The sequence below is a fragment of the Dasypus novemcinctus genome, chromosome 8 (genome assembly GCF_030445035.2).
Source record: "Dasypus novemcinctus isolate mDasNov1 chromosome 8, mDasNov1.1.hap2, whole genome shotgun sequence".
In the NCBI taxonomy this organism is placed as follows: Eukaryota; Metazoa; Chordata; class Mammalia; order Cingulata; family Dasypodidae; genus Dasypus; species Dasypus novemcinctus.
In genome coordinates, this window is record NC_080680.1 from 10,015,377 (window position 1) to 10,035,868 (window position 20,492).

The 20,492-nt window shown below is 47.6% G+C and overlaps 1 pseudogene; it reads left to right on the forward strand.

Annotated features, from left to right (window-relative positions):
- The first annotated feature begins 7,501 nt into the window (after positions 1 to 7,501).
- LOC101439660 (caspase-3-like) lies at positions 7,502 to 15,000 on the forward strand (annotated as a pseudogene).
- Positions 15,001 to 20,492: the final 5,492 nt, after the last annotated feature.

A 20,492-nucleotide genomic window follows, 5' to 3' on the forward strand; every position in this document is an offset into this window, starting at 1 on the left:
CTAAAGGGCAAAAGCACAAAATGTAATAATAAATCAATGGGTTGGGACTAATAATGTATGAATATGTAATTTGTGGCAAGAACTACATAAAGGTGAGGGGATGGAGGGGGATGGGACTACAGTCGATGTATGTTACTGAGGTTGTTAAATTGGTATCCAAGCAAATAAGATCATTATAGAGTTAGGATGTTAAATTTAAGCCACATCATAACCACAAAGAAAAAAATAAAAAAATATGCAAAGTCATAGAGACTGAAAGTAGTGTACCTTGCGTGTGAGGACAAAGCAATGGAGAGTTAATGCAAAATAAGTATAGACTTTCTGTTTGAAGTGAAGGGAAAGTCCTAGTAATGGTGGTAAGGGTACTGCAACATTGATTAATCCCCCTGAATGGTATGATTGGGAGGATGGTAAGATTTATGTTGTATATATATTTCAACAGTTTAAAAAAGAAAGAAAAATAAACTAAAGAGATAATGATAATTAAATGCAATACACGATACCACATGAGATATAAGAATGGGGAAGAAAGGCTCAAAAAAACGTTATTGGGACATAAGAAAATATTGGAATATAGAATGCAAGCTTTATGTCAATTTAAATTTCTTGAACTTGATAACTGCACATAGGTGGTTACATAAGTGAATATCCTTGTTTATAGGAAAGGTACATGGAAGTGTTATGTGTTCATGGAGAATGACACATGCTATCTGCTCTCAAATGATCAGAAAGATAGATAGATAGAGAGATAGATAGATAGGGATAGATAGATAGATAGATAGATAGATAGATAGATAGATAGATAGATAGATAGACACAGACAGGCAGACAGATAGATGATAAATAGATATAGAGAGATGATAGAGTGATAGATACATAGATATAGAGAATAATATGGCAAAGGGGTAAAATGTGGAAATTGGTGGATCAGGTTTGGGGGCTGGGGTGTAAATGAGAGTATGTTTGAGTTCTCTGTATGAGGTTTGTAGTATTTTTGCAATTGTCCCATAAGTTTGAAAGTATTTCAAATTAAAAAGTTAAAAAAAAATTCAAAATACTTTTCTCCACCCTGAGGACACTGGGCCCTGGTTCCCAGTCCCAACATCATGAAAATCTTTCACTTGCCCCTCACTTTGCTCAAGAAGATGGTGCAGACTGGCACAATTTCCTAACCCTGTGATGATTTTTAACAGGCTTTAAAAATAGACTCAATTATGTTAAAGTACCAAATGTAAAAATTTCCAATTGTCCACTTCAAATTAATCTCTATTCACTGTAATTTTTTAAAATTATGAGCCATCAATGTGTGTTTGGAGGGGGATAGGAGAGCACATCACAGAGGCTCATGCACTGCTTTCTGGAAAATGTAGCCACACAAACAAGCATGGCAGATGCCCACCTAGTCTGGAAGGGCCTAGCTCCCAGATGCCGTGATCTGTGATGACACTGGGCCACATGCAAGGAGGGATGATAAAACACCTGATTTGGGTGTGGCTGTGGGCATCAGTCCCATGCCAGTGAATGAGGGTTGCCAGCTAGGTCCATCCTATTGATACCCAGTGGGTCAAATAGGACAGCTGCTCCAGCACTGCAGGAATATTTCCCAGGTCATATGGACCCACCCACACAGTGTTAAATATGTGTTGAATGCGTAGAGCAGGCCAGACAATTGCCTCCATCAGTGGGTCTCCAAGCATGCTCCCTGGGCCATAGCATCACCTGGGGACTTATTAGAAACATCAGTTTTCAGGGCCCACCCCAGACCTACTGAATCCAAAGCTCCCAGCCAGCAATTGAGTGTTAACAAGCCCTGGAATGGTTTTGTGATCCCTGCTAAAATCTAAGAATCACTGGCCTCCACCATCTCCTTCCACCCTGCATACATTTCCACGGGGGCCATGCACCCCAGCGTACAGATAATAAACTGAAGCTCAGAGGAATAGAGATCTCAGCCCAGGTGCTGCACCCGGCCAGGAGTGGAGCTGGGACTTGAGCCCCGGCCTGATGGTCTGGCAGCGGCTGCCCAAGAAACCACCTGTATACTAGAGCAGGCCCTTCCTCCCAAGTCACTGCGGTGCAAGGAAGGCAGACACAGCTCTGTGGAAGTCCACACCAGCCCACTCTGCCCCACCCATCAGTACAATTCAGCGCCTGGCTTACTCTGGCAAGCCTCAGTTTTCTCCCCTATGAAATAGGTCCTCCTCCAGGGGAGCCTCTGTGCCCTGGTGATGGAGGAGTGCCCTTTCCCACCCTCCCAGTTTTCTGCACGATCCCTTTGAGGTCCCCAGAGCAGTTGGCAGTCCAGAGAAATGACTGGCACTTGCCTGCCATGTGGCCTAAAGAAAGGAGCCCAGCTGCAGCGGCACCTGTATCCCCAGAGACTGACTCCCATCCTTGCCACCTAAGTGAGATGCAAAGGCTGGATCCCACCTGATCATGATAAAATCTAGCATGTCCAGAACTTAAACATCCAGCCCGCTGTACTGAGTTTTGTCAGGGAGTGACTCGTGTTCCTGTCAAGAGGTGTTCAAGTCTTCATCGCCATCCCGGGGCAGGTGGACTCATTTGAAATTAGCATCTTCGAAGAGCGTATTGAGATGAGGCCAAGGTGGTCGGGGTGGGTCTTGGCCTAGCAAGCCTGGAGTCCTCATAAGGAAAGGAAATGAAATTTGGACAAGGCAGCAGAAGCCAGGGGCAGAGACAGAGGGAGACTGACTGCCATGTGACAGAGGCAGGGATGGCATCATGGATGGCCAGAGAGCCACGGCCAGGACGTGGCAGACCTCAGGGAAGGTGTGACCTGCAGAGAGCTTGATGCTGGACTTGCAGCCTCCTAAACTGTGGGACAATCCTTCCCTGCCGTTTCAGCCAAGCAGACTGTGGTAACTGTCATGACAACGCTGGCCAGCTAAGACAGCCTTTCAAGACACCCTCAAAGGCATTGCGTTCACTTCAGATGCCCAGGACAGAGTAGCTGGCGTGTAGGACAGAGAAGTCCAGCTGTTGAAATTTTATCTTCTGAGACAAGAAAACAGCCGTCATATTTCACGTAAGCCCTTAAAAGAATTCAGGACCCATCGTAATGACATATACAGGTCAATACACATCTTATCAAAACCTATAAAATGGTGCCGTGCAAAGTGTAAACTGCAACGTAAACTACAGACCATGGTTAATAGCGAAGCTTCAACATGTGCTCATCAATTGTAATCAATGTACCACACCAACGAAGGATGTTGTTAGTGGAGGAAAGTGTGGGAGGAGGAGGAGGCGGGGCATAGAGGAAACCCCTATATTTTCAATGTAACTTTTAAAATAAGGGGGAAAAAGACTATTGTTTAAGGTTAAATCCCTTGCAAATTTTTAAAAAATGGAATTAAGGACCCAAATGGAATGATTACCTGGTAAACTCTTTTTTCAAGTGCCTTATTGGGATGCATTATAAATTCAAGTTAGCCTCGACCAGGTCAAAAAACCTGCCTACAATGTAACAAAGACCCAAGGCTTGAGGAGCTATTGACCCTAAAGGGCAAGATGGTCTGAAGGCAGTTCTGCTATCTTCAGCCCAGGCTTTCTGTTCCCCTAAAGCAAGGAACAAAAGGGATCTTGACTCCAAGCAACTTGGGGATTTCTCTGTCCTTTGTAATATTTGCATATCTCCCTCAAGCAGCTTCTGCCCTCGCAAAACTAAAGAATTATTTGTGCACAGAGTGCAGCAAGTTTAAAATGAAAATAGAGCACTGCACCCAGATATGACATGTCTGCAGATTTTTAGGCTAAGTTGATCCCATCTCAATTTAGAAGTGAAACCCGAGGCAGAGGGGAAGCCAGCCTCCACCACGGGCAGCTGGGGCTCCCTGAGACTCTAGCAGCAGTGGGGTAGACGTCAATCCCTGAGGGGCAAGCTGGCCCTGTGGGCTCTCCACCCCCTCTCACAGCTCCCTTCTTTGTAGTTGGAATGGATCCTCTCTCAGAACACCTTCTTTCAAAGCTGCCGTTCACCCTGTCTGGATCCCAACTTCCCAAAGATATTTAGCAAAATCAACTTTACCAAAAATTGATGTTCCATATCAAACATCACATTAACCCTCTTTAAGCCTCTCACCCAACAAGCCCTTAAATCTTTTTACAACTTTAAGGTGTCATCAACCCAACTTCCCTCTTACTTTGCAATCCTGAGACAAAAGACTCAGGAGCCCATTTTGCATTCTTTTGCTTCTCTGTAATTCCCTGGGTTTACCAGCTGCCCCCGGTTTATGAGGGTCAGCGCTGGGGGAAAGCTGTAGGGGCAGGTTGGTTCTCTGACCTACTTTCCCAAAGTAGCTAGAAATGGTCTAGAAACCAAGGAATGTGAGGGACCCTTCTCCTTGGTTCCTAGGCCATTTCTAGCTAGTTACTCGCTCCCACAGCTTTTCGATGTTGTTCCTATCTCCATTAATTTTAGGACACCATCTTATACCCCTATCCATTTTTATATCACTGTTTTTTAGCCATCTTAACTACAAATTTTTGCTAAAGAAACTGACCAAAGAAAACCTCTAATTCCTTATGAAGATGGACCTGCATCTCTCTTGCATTACTTCACCACAAAGTTCTTTTCATGAACAGATCTAACCAATTAACTCCACCATATCCCAACTATTACATTTCAGTCTTCCATGTTTTAATAATCAATGTGGCCACATTGATAAATAAATCTGCTGGAATTAAAAATACTTATTCTTTGGTCAGTATCCTGAGATATGTATTATAATCTCGGTCTTCCCTCTTGGGAGTCTAGGAAAGAAAGAACTGTCAGTCTTCCTTTAGAGGCAAATTTCATTTTACTCCTCAACTCAAAAAGCCCAATGACATCCATCTGCACTTAGAATAATAGGCTAATAGGATGCCTAGGCTCAGATCAACTGGGGACATCATTCTGGTTCACCACTCTTCGATGAGAACCTTTTCCATTCCACAATGCATAGTGAAGCTTCAATAAGTAATCATTTATTATGATGATTCTGCATTTTATTTTCATTCAACTCTTTCATAAGTATATCTTGTCACCTCAACCAGACTTAGAACGGGATCAGAAGCTGCATTTATGGAGTACCTGGCACAGCACTGAGCCTGCACTGAAACCTCAGTGTACCCTGTTGAATTGTATAAATATACAAAAAAAAAAAGAAAGTGTATAAATATTTGATATGCTTGGGCTGCCTTTGCAGGAGGGTCCAAAAGGACTCATAAAATGGCCATGGCAGTGTTCTCCTATAATGTTTTATATAATCAATAACACCATAAAACCAAAGAGAAATTAATGACCTAGAAGAGCCATCGAGGGTGCAAACAGGCCTTTCTCTGGACAGGAAGGAAGGCTCTGTGATAAAGCCATTGCTGAGGCAAGAGAGAGGTGGAAACCAAAACATAAGAAAAGTGTGGAAAGCACCCACAGATTAAGATCAACTCCCTCTCAGTTATTTGCTCATAGTCAAGCTATAAGTTCTGCCCTTCACAGAGAAAGGAAGCTTCTGAAGGCTTTGAATTCTCTACAAAAAGCCAAAAACTGCATTAGATCCTCAAGGATCAAACTCCTGGGATCTTAAACCCCTAAAATCTCTCTCACTTGTATCCTTTGCTATTTTCTGCTTTCCTCACTATATGTAAATATGCAATTTTCTCAGGGAAGGGTCCTTAGCTTTCCCACAGCACTGCCCAAGTCCTGGATAGTCTGAGACATGTTTTGTAGGATGCTTTTGATGGCTAGTCATTGAACACTGAGAGAGATTTGAAGCTGTACTATTTTGAGGAAGCTTTGAAAAAAATTTCAGAAGGATGGTTGGATGGGTGGATGGAAAGAAGGAAAGATAGACGGAGGGAGGGGGAAGGAAAGGGAAGGAAAAGAAAGGAAAGAAGACAAAAAGAAGGGAAGAGGAGGAAAAAGGGAAGAGGGAAGAGGGAAGAGGGGAGGGCAGGGCAGGGCAGGGAAGGTGAGCTGATAAAGTTCACAGTGGCTCTTGGTTTATCTTGGCTCATCTGCCTGTGGTAGCCACACATATCCTCCTGCAGTCAGCAGTATCTACCTCCTGCATAACAGTCAACCCTAAACACAGTTCTTAGAGTTGTTGTTTTCAGGACACATTTGTGGCTTAAATTCACAAATCATGTGGTTTTACACCCAGCTAAGAGATCACCACTTACAGTGTGTTAACATTACTGCACACGAATGGAGCTTCTCCCAGCCAAATTTCAAATCTCAGAAAAATTTATGATTACCTTTTAGTACATTCTGTAGGTCCAAGGTATACAAACAATGAAAAAGGGTATAATGGTCTCCAAAAGAAAAGAAATAAGTTGAACTGCACTTAAAAGCAATTTCACTCTAAGCCCCCTCTTGATGTAGAGGGGGACTGGACATAGCCATCCCAGGTCCACAGGATGGAGGAATAGAGTATGGATTAGAGTGGACTTACTGGTGTTCTGCTGGGGAACTATTGTGATTAGTGAGGGAAGAAATTGTAGCAGTGATGTGGAGAGGGTGGCCACGGTGGCTGCTGATGGTAGGGAGAGGGAAGAAGAGATATGGTGGGGGGGCATTTTCAGGATTTGGAGTTGTCCTGGGTGGTGCTGCAGGGATAGATGCTGGATAGATGTGTATCCTGCCGTGGCCCACTGGGTGGACTGGGGGAGAGTGTGGACTACAATGTGGACCACTGTCCATGTGCTGCAGCGGTGCTCCAGAATGTATTCACCAGGTGCAGTGGATGTGCCTCGATGATGGAAGAATTTATTGATAGGGAAGGGGTGGTGTGGATGGGGTGGGAGGAGTATGGGGACCTCATATTTTTTGAATGTAGCATTTAAAAGAAAAGGAAAAAAAGCAATTTCACAATGGAGACCTTTAAAAATGATTATGCAAGTTGATCTTATAATTTATTCTCCAGGAATCTGTCCCAGAAATTCAAGGATTTATGAGGGGAAAAAAAGTTCACCAAAGAACATTCCTTAGTAACACTGGAAAAATCCAAATATCCAATAAAAGGGAAATTATTAGGTATATTTTGATATATATTACACCTAATATATTGCAGTCATTAAAAAATCTTCTTTACAAAGAAATCCAATGGGTCAATAAATGCATATAATATGATCTAGCATTTTAAAGTAAAGACATCAAAAATATATATACAGCCTGCAGGGCGCACAGGAGAGAGGGAAGGAGGGGAGGTCTAGAGGGGGCGGTGTTGGGGTGGGGGTGGGGCAAGAATTCTGGGGCGGGGCTAGAGGGGCGGCGCTAGAGGGGTGGGGCAAGACTTGCTCAGAGTTCTCAGCTCTGGCTGCTGTGGTCAGGGGAAGCCAAACCAGCCCCAAGCAGAAGTCATCTTAGGACTTCTGTTGGGGGAGAGGAAGACAGAGCCCCTGCACATAGTTCCTTGACTGAAGTATAATATCCCAAAGAGGGTCATCCTGAAAACACTTCACCTTTCCTTTAGAAGCCACTAGGGTTAATAAGAGTATCATGGAGAACAATGAAAACTCAGGGGATTCAAACTCCATTAAAAAGTCAGAAACAAAGCCCTGACATGGGAGGAAACCAGCGGACTCTGGAATATCCTTGGATAGTCGTTACAAAATGGATTATTCTGAAATGGGCTTATGTATCATAATTAATAATAAAAACGTTCGTTCACAAAAGCACTGCTATGGCATCTGGGTCTAGTGTAGATGTAGACCGCACACCTCAGCGAACCATTCGGACACTTGAAATATGAAGTCAGGAATAAAAGTGATTTTATTCGTGACAAAATTATGGAACTGTTACGCATTGTTTCTGGAGAAGATCATAGCAAAAGAGGCAGTTATATTTGCGTGATTCTAAGCCCTGGTGAGGAAGGAACAATCTTTGGAACAAATGGAACTATTGACCTGAGTAATTGTAGAAGTCAACTGGGAAACCTAAGTTTTTCATTATTCAGGCCTGCAAAGGTATAAAGTTGGATGGTGGCATGTGAGAAAATACTAGTTGAGGCAGACATTGGATGCATAGTTTACAGCACCTGGTTCCTGTTTCTGGTGAAATTCAAAGGAAGGATATTGGTTTGGGGCTGGGTTGAAATTTTATGCTTACAAGCTTGAACTAATGTACATGCTTACTCAGGTTAATGAAAAGGTAGCCACAGAATTTGAGTCCTATTCCCTGACTCTTCTCATGTAAAGAAAGCAGATTCCGTGTATTGTGCCCAAGCTCACAAAGGAAATGTATTTTTATCACTAAAGAATGGTTGATTTTTTTTTACTTTGAATGCCAAGTGTGAAAATGTTCAAAACTACATTTTCCTCTGCCATTTAAATCTAGCCTAATACTTCAGATAGTACTTTGAAACATACCATTTTCATGCAACAGAATCACTATGGAACTACCTCAAACTCAAAATCCGGTGGTTGAAATCAAATTAATTAGAAATAAAAAATGGACAATGTTAGAATCTTTATGAGAAGAAATGAATGCAAATTACATCTTTCATAATCAGCAAGTTTTAGTGATACTATGCTATGAATTTTCAAGTAATTATGAAAAAGCTAGAATTGCAGTAATGAATTTTAATGATATGCCCCCCACTTAAGACTATGCATTCTAGTTTTTGTCAAACTATAGAAATGATGACGTGGAATGCTGTATCCTAGAACTTGGGGATCCATGGGAGTGGTTGAAGGCTCAATAACCTTTACCTCCAGAATTGGTATTTGGCAAGAAGTCGATTGTAGTTTAGAGCATTTATCTGAGTTCCTGATTTTGTGTTTTGTCCAAAGCATGTCTTTGTTGTAAAAAAAAAAAAAATCATTGAAGAATAAAAAAGCTCAAAATTTTATTTGAGAGAAGGTGTGAGCAAACTGAGTTGACTCCTTTAAGGCCAAATACAACATGGAGGGAGGGGTAGACTTAGAATATAAGGTGCTGAAATGAAACCCGTCCACCGTAAGTAGCCTTATTTGTCTCTGTTTAAATCATTTGAACTTCAGATACCAGCAAAAGATCTTAAAAGCCGTTTTGTAAAAGCCTCAAACTTAATTATAACCATAGGGGACAAAGAAATTCTATAAGGACACACTGAAATGCAACTTATATGACAAAAGTGGAATGGAAGGAAAGAAGGCTAAATCAGTCATCTGGGCACTCCATAATTAGAGAAAAGGTGGTTTGGTCCTGAGCAGACACATGGCACAGTCTATGCGAGGAAGGCAGAGCCACAGCCTACAGCCTCAGGTGAAGGACAGCCAGCTCATTTCTCCACACACACTGCCTGTGCGGAGGATGCCCCAGGCACGAAATGCCAGTGAGAGTGTGAACCAAGTCAGAAACCTTGGACGTGGAAATTTCCCAAAGGTGGTCAAGAGTCACAGTAAAAATCACAGCGATATTAAAGTTTTGAGCATGTTGTTACTTTCTGTTGATGTTTACAATCAAAGGAAAACAGTGGCAACATTTTATACTGTTCTCTGAAATGAAAGGACCATGGGGAGCAGGATTTTAAAAATCACCCAGTCTGAGCCTCTGCTTTGGTGCCTGGGGAAACTGAAAGCCAGAGAGGAGAAGCAGAAGGCTGCATACAACCCAGGAGGCAGGCTCCAAGGCTGCTGTGTCTTAAAAATGTTGAGCGGTCGCAGCCCCATGGTGTCTCTCTGGCTTTCAGTCTGACACGTGAGCTTTCTTTTTGCTTAAAGAAAGGAACTCACACTTATAAACAACATCTATTCATTTTGATTAGTTCTGTAACTTTTGCTAAGTAAATGTGGCTTAAAATCTGCTCCTGTGTGACAATGTTGTAAAATTTTAGTTTGAATTTTTATTCTAAAAAGTAATACCATTTTAACTTAAAATGAAATATATATATGGGCAGTAATTATTTAAGGAAAAATGACCATAATGTAATATGAAATATACCAAGCATAAGAATAGTAATTGATTGTCTCTGATTGGTAGAATTATTTTCACTTTTCTCTTCATACTTTTCTATATTTTCCAAATTTTCTATAAAGACATATTTTTTATTTTTACCAAGATATATCACCTGATAACAAAAACAAAAACAGCAAAAACCAGAAGAGATTACGATTTAAAAGTAATCGCCTTGTACTCTTCATCTCCCCACTTCCCAGAGGTAAAACTTTATAATTGTCACTAGTTTTCAATCATCTGTGGTTGCCTCCATAAGATGATGTATTTATAGGTTCATTATTTTAAGCTATAAACTTTGGACAGCACCAACTGACTTTCTAATTGAAAGATCCTTTTCGCTAACTTCTTTTTTTCCCTATGTTTGACATTATATTTCCAATTTTATTTATTACCTTTGGATCCCTAATAATATTTAAATATCTGGGGTTTTTTTTTTGTCAGCTTTCAAAAATAACTTTTGACATCTCACTTTATACGATGAGAATGAGCCTACCCCTTTCTAAAGCCCCTCTTTTCCCCACTACTTTTTACTTGGGTGTTGCCAAAGATAACAGCATGTACAATATTTACTTTAGTAACAAACAAGTTGTTTGTGCTCCGTCCATAAATTATTTCTAGCAACTGAAAACAACCATCATCCACGGTACTGTGACTATGAAATACTGCTCACGTCTGCACCTGGTGTTGCAGCATGGGGACTGGGCCTCCTTCTCTGCAGACCAATCTTACAAAATCCAAGCCACTTGAAAGAGAACACCTAGCAGCTCAGATTGTTTCTCCTTTCTTCCAGCTCTTCCTGGTCTAAATTTAGGCAGCCTTTTAACTTGTTTCCTATTTGCGCCACACTTTCCTGGCTAGCACTGATTGTATTACCTTGTTTGTAGTTAACCAAGGTTTCCCACCCCACACGCCCTTGTATCATTTACTTTGTAGTACTAGCCTCAGTTTTTTTCCTCATCTTTTCTAATCTATGGAGTCCTCTGTTCTCTGGACCTCTTTTTTCCCAGAGCCTACTCCTGCAAGGATTCTTAGGAATATAGCTCAACTGAGAGTGAAGGAGACGGTGCTTGGCGGCCCTGCCTGCCTCTTGGGGAAAGACCGTTCCTGTGCTGAGGGAGCTCGTAATGTCCCCCCATCATCCTGTACGTGCAGGAGAACCGTGTCCTGCTTATACATGAAGGTCAGTAACTCCAAGAGCCTCATGTTCCCAAGGTCACCTGGCAATCGAAAGGTCAGCGCAGAGACTTGAACCTGGGTGGGCTCAAGCCCCGGCTCCTTCCATTATAGGAAATACCTCCCTGGGGAGGGACACTTGTAGCTCCCCGAGAGCTCTTGACGGGCAGAAAGGCAAAGAATCCTGTGCCCAGTTTGGAAGCTTTGGGCTTCTGTGTTCAAAATCGTGACCATGTGGGGTATAGGATAAGCCTGGAGCAAAAATCGTATGCTTGAAAGTGATTAAAATGGGAAATTTTAGGTTGTATATAGGATACTAGAATAAAACTTTTTTAAAAAAATCTGACTAGAACAGAGTGAACTCTACTGTAAATTATGGACTAGAGTTAAGACAATGGTAACAATATTGTTCCATCAATTGTTGCAAAGCTGCCACACTGACGCAAGATATTAATAATAGGGAAAACTGGGGGGTGGGGGCGTTTATACGGGAAGTCTGTTCTTCCGCATGGTTTTTCTGTTAATCTACAACTGCCCTAATAATAATAAGGTGATAATAAATTGTAGACCCGTGGGAACAGCAGGGGGATTCCCCTGAGGGTTCTAGGGACATGCTGATGGGGCGGGTCCCAGCCTCCTTGCTGTCCCCTTGGGACACAGAAGACAAGAAATGGATTGCCTTGAGGAGGGGAAGGGCGGGGGAGCTCGACAGCAGGGCCCTCGTTCTCTAAATGAATGTGTGTCCGGAGAGGGAAATGCGTGCCCTTTCCTAGGGCCGCCAGGTGGCCTGCAAGCCCCGGCGCCCGCACGCCAGCGCCCCCCGGGCCGTCCAGTTGATGGGGGGGGGTAGTTTACTGAGTGGTGCCCTGGGGTCCACAGCGCTAGGAGGCAAAGGGCAGGGCGAGCCTTGGGGGCTCAGCTCGTGCCTGTGGGACTCACAGAGGCAGCCCCTCAAAATCGTCTCTCGCACGCTAGAGAGGTCCAACCAGACGGCCCAGAAGTGACATCCCAGGCTACGGGTCTATCCACGGACGAGGCAGGGCCCCCCTCTGCCGCGGCCAGAGCGCCAGACGGACCATCCAGAACCGAATGGCAGCGTTTCCCCTTGTTGGGAGATGCCCTAAACACACGGGCCTGCCCTCAATCAACAGCACAGAAAACCTGGCCCTGGCATGGGCCGGACAGCGGCCCGGTCCTGCCAAAAGCACAGGCAGGGCTGCTGAGGGCCGCGCGACGCCCACCCGCCCACCAAGGTGAAGCGTCTCTAGCAGGCTCTCTAAGCTCTGTGCAGCTCCCAGCAGATAGACTGTCACCAGGGGAGGACTGAACACCATGCCAAAGCCTTTACTGTGCAATGACGTAAGAAACGTCACGTGGGAAAAAGAGAAAAAGATTCTTCTTAAAAAAGCAGGCACTGTGGATAGCATTGTACATTCTGTGTATTTTCCTGTTTTGTTCAAATACTTAATTTTCCTGGACATAAATGCCAAGAAAATAACCTGCCTCTCCTAAGGAGCTGTTTTGCCTTCTTTCTAAAATAGAGAACTAACACTTTAAAAAAAAAACCAAAAACGTAAGAACTGAGAGGCTGAGAAATTAAAGTTAACTTTATAACTCAGTTTCAGCATTCACTTCATGTCAGTTTCTTGATATATTTATTTCTCTTCCTCACTTTTCTACAGAAGTATGCCAGTTTCCTTGATTTGATTTTAACTTGTGTTTTCCAAGGAACTGCAATCCCTTTGGGAAGTAAGGGAGAAATTGTAAGTAAGCAAAGAGGCACTTGTAAATAGGCACTTGCTAATAAGTATGCATATACATGTATTTACATAGTAACCATGTACACACACACACACATATATAATAAAAAACACGTGGCATTTACACCCTGTAATATGGACTTATTGAAAGCTGAGAGCTGGAAACGACAGGAAAAAACTATAGAACTATATAATATCTGTTTCTACTTTATTTGCTTTTCAGTTCTGGAACAGGAAGGGTAATAGTGAGAGGAACCTAATAATCCAGTTGTCTATGCTGCGTAACAAATATCCCCAAAGCCTAGTCACTTAAAATAACCACAATCATTATATTAGCTCTCACGGTTCCCAGAAGGGCTCGGCTGGGTGGTCCTGGTTAGGGTGCTTGCAGTTGTGGTCAGAGGGTGGCAGGAGCGGCAGAGTGGCCTCGGGTGGTAGAACTTCCTTCCAGCAAGAGCAGCCCAGTGAACGAGGTGGAAGCCGGTTTCTTTGGTAACTTTTCTTCAGGAGTCATGCACCATCACTGCTGCCGGATGCCATGGATGGACCATTCCCAAAGGCTGACCCAGATTCAAGGTGGGGAGACACAGACCTCACCGCTCCATGGGATGAGTGCCGAGGAATTCATGGGCATATCCTAAAACGGCCACACAGTGGCCGGCCAAGGTCCCCTGGCCCAACCCCACCTGGCTGGATAAATAGGTACATTTCTGAACGCCGCCGCCCATGCAGTACACCAGAAATGGCTGGCTTTTACAGTGGGCGTCTATTAACTTATCAGCGTACAGTTCCGAGTCCACGAGCACGTCCAGGTCAAGGCTTCATCGGGAGGCTGCTGCCGGGATCTGGAGTCCTCTCCCTCGTGGCAAGGCACAGGAGGCTTCGCCCCGCCTCTCCTCCTCCACCGTGCCTCTTTGCTTTGAGCTTCTGGCTTCCTCCAGCTTCCTCCTTGCTCCTGTGACTTTCTCACTCCTGAGTCCCATTGATTTCAGTTTCTGGCTTCCAGGAGTTTCTCTCTCAGCTTCTGGAGGTTTCTCTCTGTCTCTGCAGCCTTTTTTTTTTTTTTTTCCTGTATATTCATCCTGTTTATAAAGGATTGCAGTCAAAAGGACGAAGACCCGCCCTGGGTTTACTGAAGTAATCCAGTCAAATGGCCCTTAACTGCATCAAATCTAATCAATGGGTGCTACCTACAACGAGTTCAGCCCCACAGGAACCGACCAATTTCAGAAGATAAATTTCTGGGGTCCACGAAAGACTCAAGCCACCACAACGTTAGCCTGGCTTCTTCCCACGTTGTCCAGGGAAGTTGTGACAAAGAGAATTAGACCTTCGACGGCCCATGGGAGCACACCTCTCCGGAGAGGCAGAGCCGGAGAAGAAAAAGGAGGCTTTGCAGTGAGAACGGCCCCCTGCCCCTGCCACCCAGACACCCTCACGGAGCCCCCGTGAGCACACAGCCACTGGGCGCGCCGGCCCCTTCCTCTTGGGCCAAGCATATGCCAGGCTGCCGGCCAGGACGGCAGCTCTGCCAGGGAGAGAAAGGGGTTACCCACGGGCATCCCTGCTTCCCTCCTGCCAGGAGCCTGTTTAGCTTTTGCTTTCCTGGGAACAATGGAGAAGCCAGCGTCTAATTAGCCTCTGGCTCTGAGGCTGAGAGTACAGCACAGTATGTGCTTTCTTACTTAAAAAAATAAAAAAAGGAAGGAAGAAAAGAAAAAGCACAGGAGTTTCTACTCACGGACCCAGCGCTTTTGCTAAACCAGCTGGAAATACAACCTCCAGATGCTAAATCGGTTTCTGAGGAATTTAAATCCATGAGATGTGTGAAGGTGAGGGGACTGGTTTGCATGCCACGTGGACCACGGAGAAGCCCCCCCCCCGAAAAGAGACCACCATGTCCACCTCCCCAGCTTGGCTGCGCCGGCTTCCAGAGGTCTCTGCTCTCTCTAGGGGCTGCCTTGCGCCAGCCTGTCACCCAGATGTCCACGGGGGCCTCCCTCAGCCTCTGAGGTCCCGCCCCAAGACAGTTCCTGTTGAAGGCATTTCAGGGTCCCCTCTCCTCCACATAGGAGGCCTGCCTGTCCCTGGAAATCCATCGTGAAAGCTCCAGCTTTCCAGCTCTGATCCCATGCAGGATCAAGAACAGGGGGTGCAATTCAGAAGTAGAGTTGACGCTGCTTCTGTGGGGACACCACCTGAAACCTTTCGCCCAGTCAGCTCTCCAATACATCCTGTAAGGAGAAAGTTAGGGGGCGAGAGTTGGACCACGTGACCCAAGCCACAAATGAATTGGCTTCCTCAGGAAAGAAAGGGCCGGGTATGTGAGACAGTGTGGGAGGAGAAAACTCTGTTCCTTTAATTTCGGTCGAGTTACCCTTTCTTTCGCCAGTCCTTGGCACAGGGTGTTTGCACACATGCATGTATAGCACGCATGCAGATCTCCGGGGTTTTGCAATGGGTCAAGTTCGATTCTGAAAAGCATTTTTTTCTCCTGCATCTTTTTTCCTTTATTCAGCCGGAGGAAGCTTTGCTCTGCTGCAGAGAGCCACACGTCGTTCCAGAAGCTTTGCAAGTGCCCCGTTGGATTCTCCTTACACTCTTCCTACTCCCTAACTCACAAGAAGTGGGAGTTGGGCATGCCTAAGTGACTTCAGGGCCCCAGGGAGACAGGCGCTGCAGCCTGTCCCTCTGCCCTCCTCAGCCCACCCTGCTTGGTGGGCTTCAGACACAAGGCACCAATCCCCCTTGTCCTTTCTGTCAGGGATGGTGATTTTTATCTTTATGCAGAGCAGGCAGACTCACTGCACGGTTTTTAGAGCACCAGTACTGAGCTTCGGAGGCGCAGGGCTATCAGAGAGAAAGAGAGAAAGTTCAGTCTGACAGATAAGGCTGTCCCCAGAGTTCATTTAAGGAAAGACCATTTGCCTGGGAGGTGGGGGGGGGGGCGCAGTTAATTAAAGGGTCCGGGGCTCCACCCGTGCTGCAGGCCACAGCTGGATGGGAAGCAGGTGCTGCGCCCTGGGCTCCCTGCAGATCCCGCAGCCTGTGGGGTCAGCTGAGCTTCACCTGCCTCCCGGGGCCTCGGGTAGCCAGGCCTGGGGGCCGTCTCCAGCAGCTGAACCTTTGTGCTGCAGCCCTCCCCGCCCCCCGCCCCCGTCTGCAAACATCCCTCGCGCCCTGCTGTCCCGATGTCAGCATATGTGACAGATGCCAACACCAGCTTACCAGGATCTCTGGTGCCTGGAAGCCATCAGCCTGCCCCAGCAGCCGCCCCTAAAACCTGCTTATCACCCGACGCCATCCCCATCTGCGGGAGAGTAAGGGGAGAGGGGAAAGGCCTGTCTGTGTGTGCGCTTTCCTTTTATTAAAGTGGCAGTGGACAAACAGGCCCTGCCGGCCACTTAGGCAGCATGTCCGAGAGAAGCAGGGAGCCCAGGAATTACAGGAGAACCTGCAAACCCTGCAGGGCAAAGCCTTCTGTTGCCCGGAGAGCCAAGAATGTCAAGTCTCCTGAGATTGAAACAATACTCTTAAAATCATATCACTTATGATATCGAACTCTCCTCGCCGCTTGGAAGACGCTGCGCAAATTCTACCCACTGTGCGCTGCCCCCCTCCACCCAGTCTTCCCAGCCCCCGAGCCAAGCAGGGCTGCTGGCTGGACTTTGGGGCAACACACACATCTCCAAGTTTTTAATTTTCCAACTGCCTCCTCTTATAGTTGTAGATAAAATTAACTTCTTTGCATGAGAAACATTCAGGAATGCATCCAGCGAAGCTACCTCTCACCACTGGGACCCCAAGACCTAACAGAGGTAACTGGCATGGTTTCTCACAGCAAGTTTTTCTGCAGATTTCTGCAGGTTGGGGATGCGTTTGGGACTCGAGGAGGCAGAGCTATGATGCAGTGCTCAAAGCAGGGTGAGAGTTTGCATGGAGACCTCCAGAGGCGTTCATTCCTAAATGATGTACCCCAAGGCAGCCGGCGTCCCCACCCTTCTCTGACCTGCTCTGGATCTCCCTCCAGCTCTCCATGGGGCTCGGGTGCATGCGCTTCTTGTCCCACCAGCATCAGCAGAGTAACTGGCAGGCCCTCTAAATTCTCCCAAGTTCCATTCTGTGGTTGGAAACAATCCAGCTACATCTGACGTTGTGTGAAAACACACAGCGAATGGCGGTTGTCCTACAGCCCTACAAACTGGAAAGCCAAGATGGTACGCCTCCGTCCCACAAATCCCTGAAAGAAGTGAGTGGGATTTGACTGCTAACGTAAATGTAGTAATCCCTTTACGTGGAGAGGAAACGGTCTGTGACGCCCACTTACGGTTTTCTTGCCCCAAACTAGTGCCAACCGTGAGGCGCTTATGGGAACCTTGGGGTGTCTCTGGATTTCGCACAATCAGGGTGTGTGAGGCACACACCCTTAGGCTAAGGAGACCCCACTGACCTCTGAATGCATTTGTGTTTATACTGTACCCCTTGCAATACAAACACGCGGGCAGCACGGGTGTAATGAGCGGACTTAAATGACAGCAGCATCTCGACGTCACTGGTGACCACGTCTGTGTGACCGTCATCATCTCAAAAAGCCAAGGCAGGGGTGGCACCGCGCCCGGCCCTGACCTTCCCCGACGATCATCGTGGCCCACAGGGTGAGTCCAGGAGCAGGTGGCTTGGGCACGTGTTTGGGTCTGTGCCCTAGAATTTTAAGGACCTCTCTTGGTAGCTGAGTCCTCCTCACCCAGCAGCTCTTGGCACCCCCAAATGCACATCTGAAGTCCCTAAAGTAGTCTTTTTTAAGATCACAAGCCTGCCCACCCCTCCCCACCTCCCAGGGCTTCCGATTCTAGCATTCTGGCATGGGGCCTGGGCATTGTTTTTTTTAAACCTCTCCAGGTGATACAAATGTGACGGCAGAACTGAGACCCAAAGAGCCAAAACGTCTGCTTAAGCCCAGCAGGAAAGGTGGCCAGCATAATGCAGTAGGACAGGATCGCTCAGCTGGGGAAGAGAAGACCTGGTCGTTGGAAAGGGCGCCTGGCTGCGAGGAGCGGCTGAGAGCGGGGCTTCCCTCTGGCTTGCCCCTCCCGTCTCCAGGCAGGTCCACAGTCAGCTGTGGAGGTGAGTCTGTCCAGGTGCTGCAGGGCCACCTTTCCCACCAGGTGACGTGGCACCTCCCCAAAAACCCCAGCAGAGGTTGGGGCCGCTGCCCAGAGAGAACCATGGGAGGACACCCAGCCTTCAGAGGCCCCGGAGAACGTTTTGTCCCCAGTGAGAGCAGGATGGCTCTCCTTCGCATGCTCCAGAAACGAGCCCCTCAGCGGGAAGCACCGCCAACCGGATGAGAGCGCCAGGTGATTCCGCGCCCTCGGGGCCGGGGGATTTGCTGGGCCAGGGATGGGAGGTCTGGGAATGGCCGGACGTGGGCGATGCACCCCACCAGGGAGGCGGCGAGTCTTCCACTCCACGGCTCTGTGCCTCAGTTGCCCCAATTTCCCTCTTGAACATTTTAATTTTGATATAATTTCAGGCTTACGGAAAAAGTGTGAGACTAGTACAAAGAATTCCCGTTTACTAGCTTTGCCCAGGATTCCAATGTTAATGTTCTTTTATATCCTTCTCTCTCTCTCTCTTTGTGTGTGTGTATGTTTATCCTGTTACCCTGACCAACCTCGCTCTATATTTCTTAAAATAAGGGACATTCTTTCATATTCTCAAAGCACGAACATAAAATGCTGGGAATTTGCACGGCTCGAGTCCACAGACTTTCTTCAGACTTCGCCAGTTGTTCCAGCCAGATCCTTCACGGCGGAAGGAAAGCCCGGCGCGTGCATTGCGCCCCGTCACTGTGCCCCGTGGTCTCCCTTCATCTAAAGCAGGTCTTCGATATTTCTTTGTCGTTCGAGACCCTGACATTTTCGAGGCCAGCAGGCCCAGGATTCTGCCAAATCTCCCCGAGCCGGGGTGTTCCTGACATCCCCCCCCCCCCCCCCCGCCGTGATGAGGTTGGTTTGTGCATTCGGGGCAAGAGAAGCGGGGCTGTGTCCTCGGCAGAGCGCGCGTGCAAACGGGCCCCCCAGCCCGTGGGAGCCCCCGAGGTTGCTTTGCCTGCCGTGATCCACACTCCCACCTCCTCCGCTGGCGCCCGTGCCCGCACCTCTCCCAGGGCCCTGCCTCCTGGGGCAGTGTGGGCACACTGGGGGCGGAAGCCCGGGTCCTCAGGCCCGTCCTGATGGCCCCTCACCAGGACCCCCTCCCCACCTGTCCCGTCGCGGCTGTCACGCCTTGGCCATGGAGCTTATTTCATCCCAGCCAAGCGCAGCTCCTCCTATCTGCTCAGGCCACAGCATAGACCCCTGGCCGGGCCCCGTCTGCAGCCGCACTGTCGAATTCGAGGGCCAGCCTGGGTGCCCGCGCACTGGACACGGAGGGGACGCGGGTTCCTCAGCCCCCGGCCACGGCCCGGGGTGATTGTGATGGAGACGCGGAGTCCCGGCTGAGAGGCGGCGTGTCCATCTGCCCGGCGGCACACGTCTGCCTGCCGCGTGCTTTCCTCGCGCTAATCATTCTCCATCCTCTTAGGTGCAAACTTGGGAGATGTAAGGGCCCTCAATCTCCTTTTCATCTGCAAACGAGCCATTTCAGCTAAGCGTGGCCCCCTATTCTTCTCCCGGCATTTGTGTTTGTGAAAAGACCCGTCTCAAATTTCTGGAGCAGGAGCAGCTGCTGCCAGGCCTCTTTTCTCTCGGCCTGCTGGCTGCCCACCCCAGCCCTCCGCTTCCCTCCCCCCTCCTCTGGCCTTTTGTCTCTGTCAAAGCAAGCTCCCCCCTCTGACCCCTGGCCAACGCGGAGCCTCCTCCTTTGTCAGCCTCTGCAGCCAAGTTTCACCCTAAATCAAGCATTGTTTGGGCTCCTGAAGCCAGCACGTGCCCACGTCCCCCTAATCTTTTAATTTCACCCCAGGAAAAAGCAGCTGTTAGTGATATAGGCAATGCACAGCTGTCAGTCGGGGCCTGCTGCCAGCATCCAGAGAACAATTAAGAAAGGGGGCGGGGGGGGGGGGGGTGCTGCAGTAATACGGACATCTCTCTCTCTCTCTTTCTTCTTCTTAATTTTTTATTTTTGCAACAGTTGGCAGAAGCACGTGCTGTGAAATGCGGCCCTGCTGGAGAAACCACCCCTCCCTGCTTCGTTTTTGTCTAAACCGGCTCTCTGCCTGCCCCACACGCTTCTGGTTTGAACTTGGGCTCATCTGAGAACCAAACCTTCCGTTGCAGAGATCCCCGGCGTGTGTCATTATCCCTTCGCTATAAAAATGATCATCGGATAAATTATAGGGTGAGGGCCAGACAGGCAGAGGCTCCCCGCTCGCCGGCGCGGGCCCACGTGGGGTTGCTGGCGCCGGCGCTGGCAGCTGGGGAGGGGGCTGCTGGTCGCTTATTTGCATCTGTGCTGTCAGGTGTCGCTGCAGCAAGTCCGCGTGGGGTGAGGGTTCCTGTGTGCACGTGACCGACGGGTAAGAGGATTCACTGGAATATGGACAGACAACCCCGCGGTTAGCGCGGTGCTCTGAAGGGGCCCCCTCAAAAGGCATGCGTGGGGCCCCTGATCTTTGC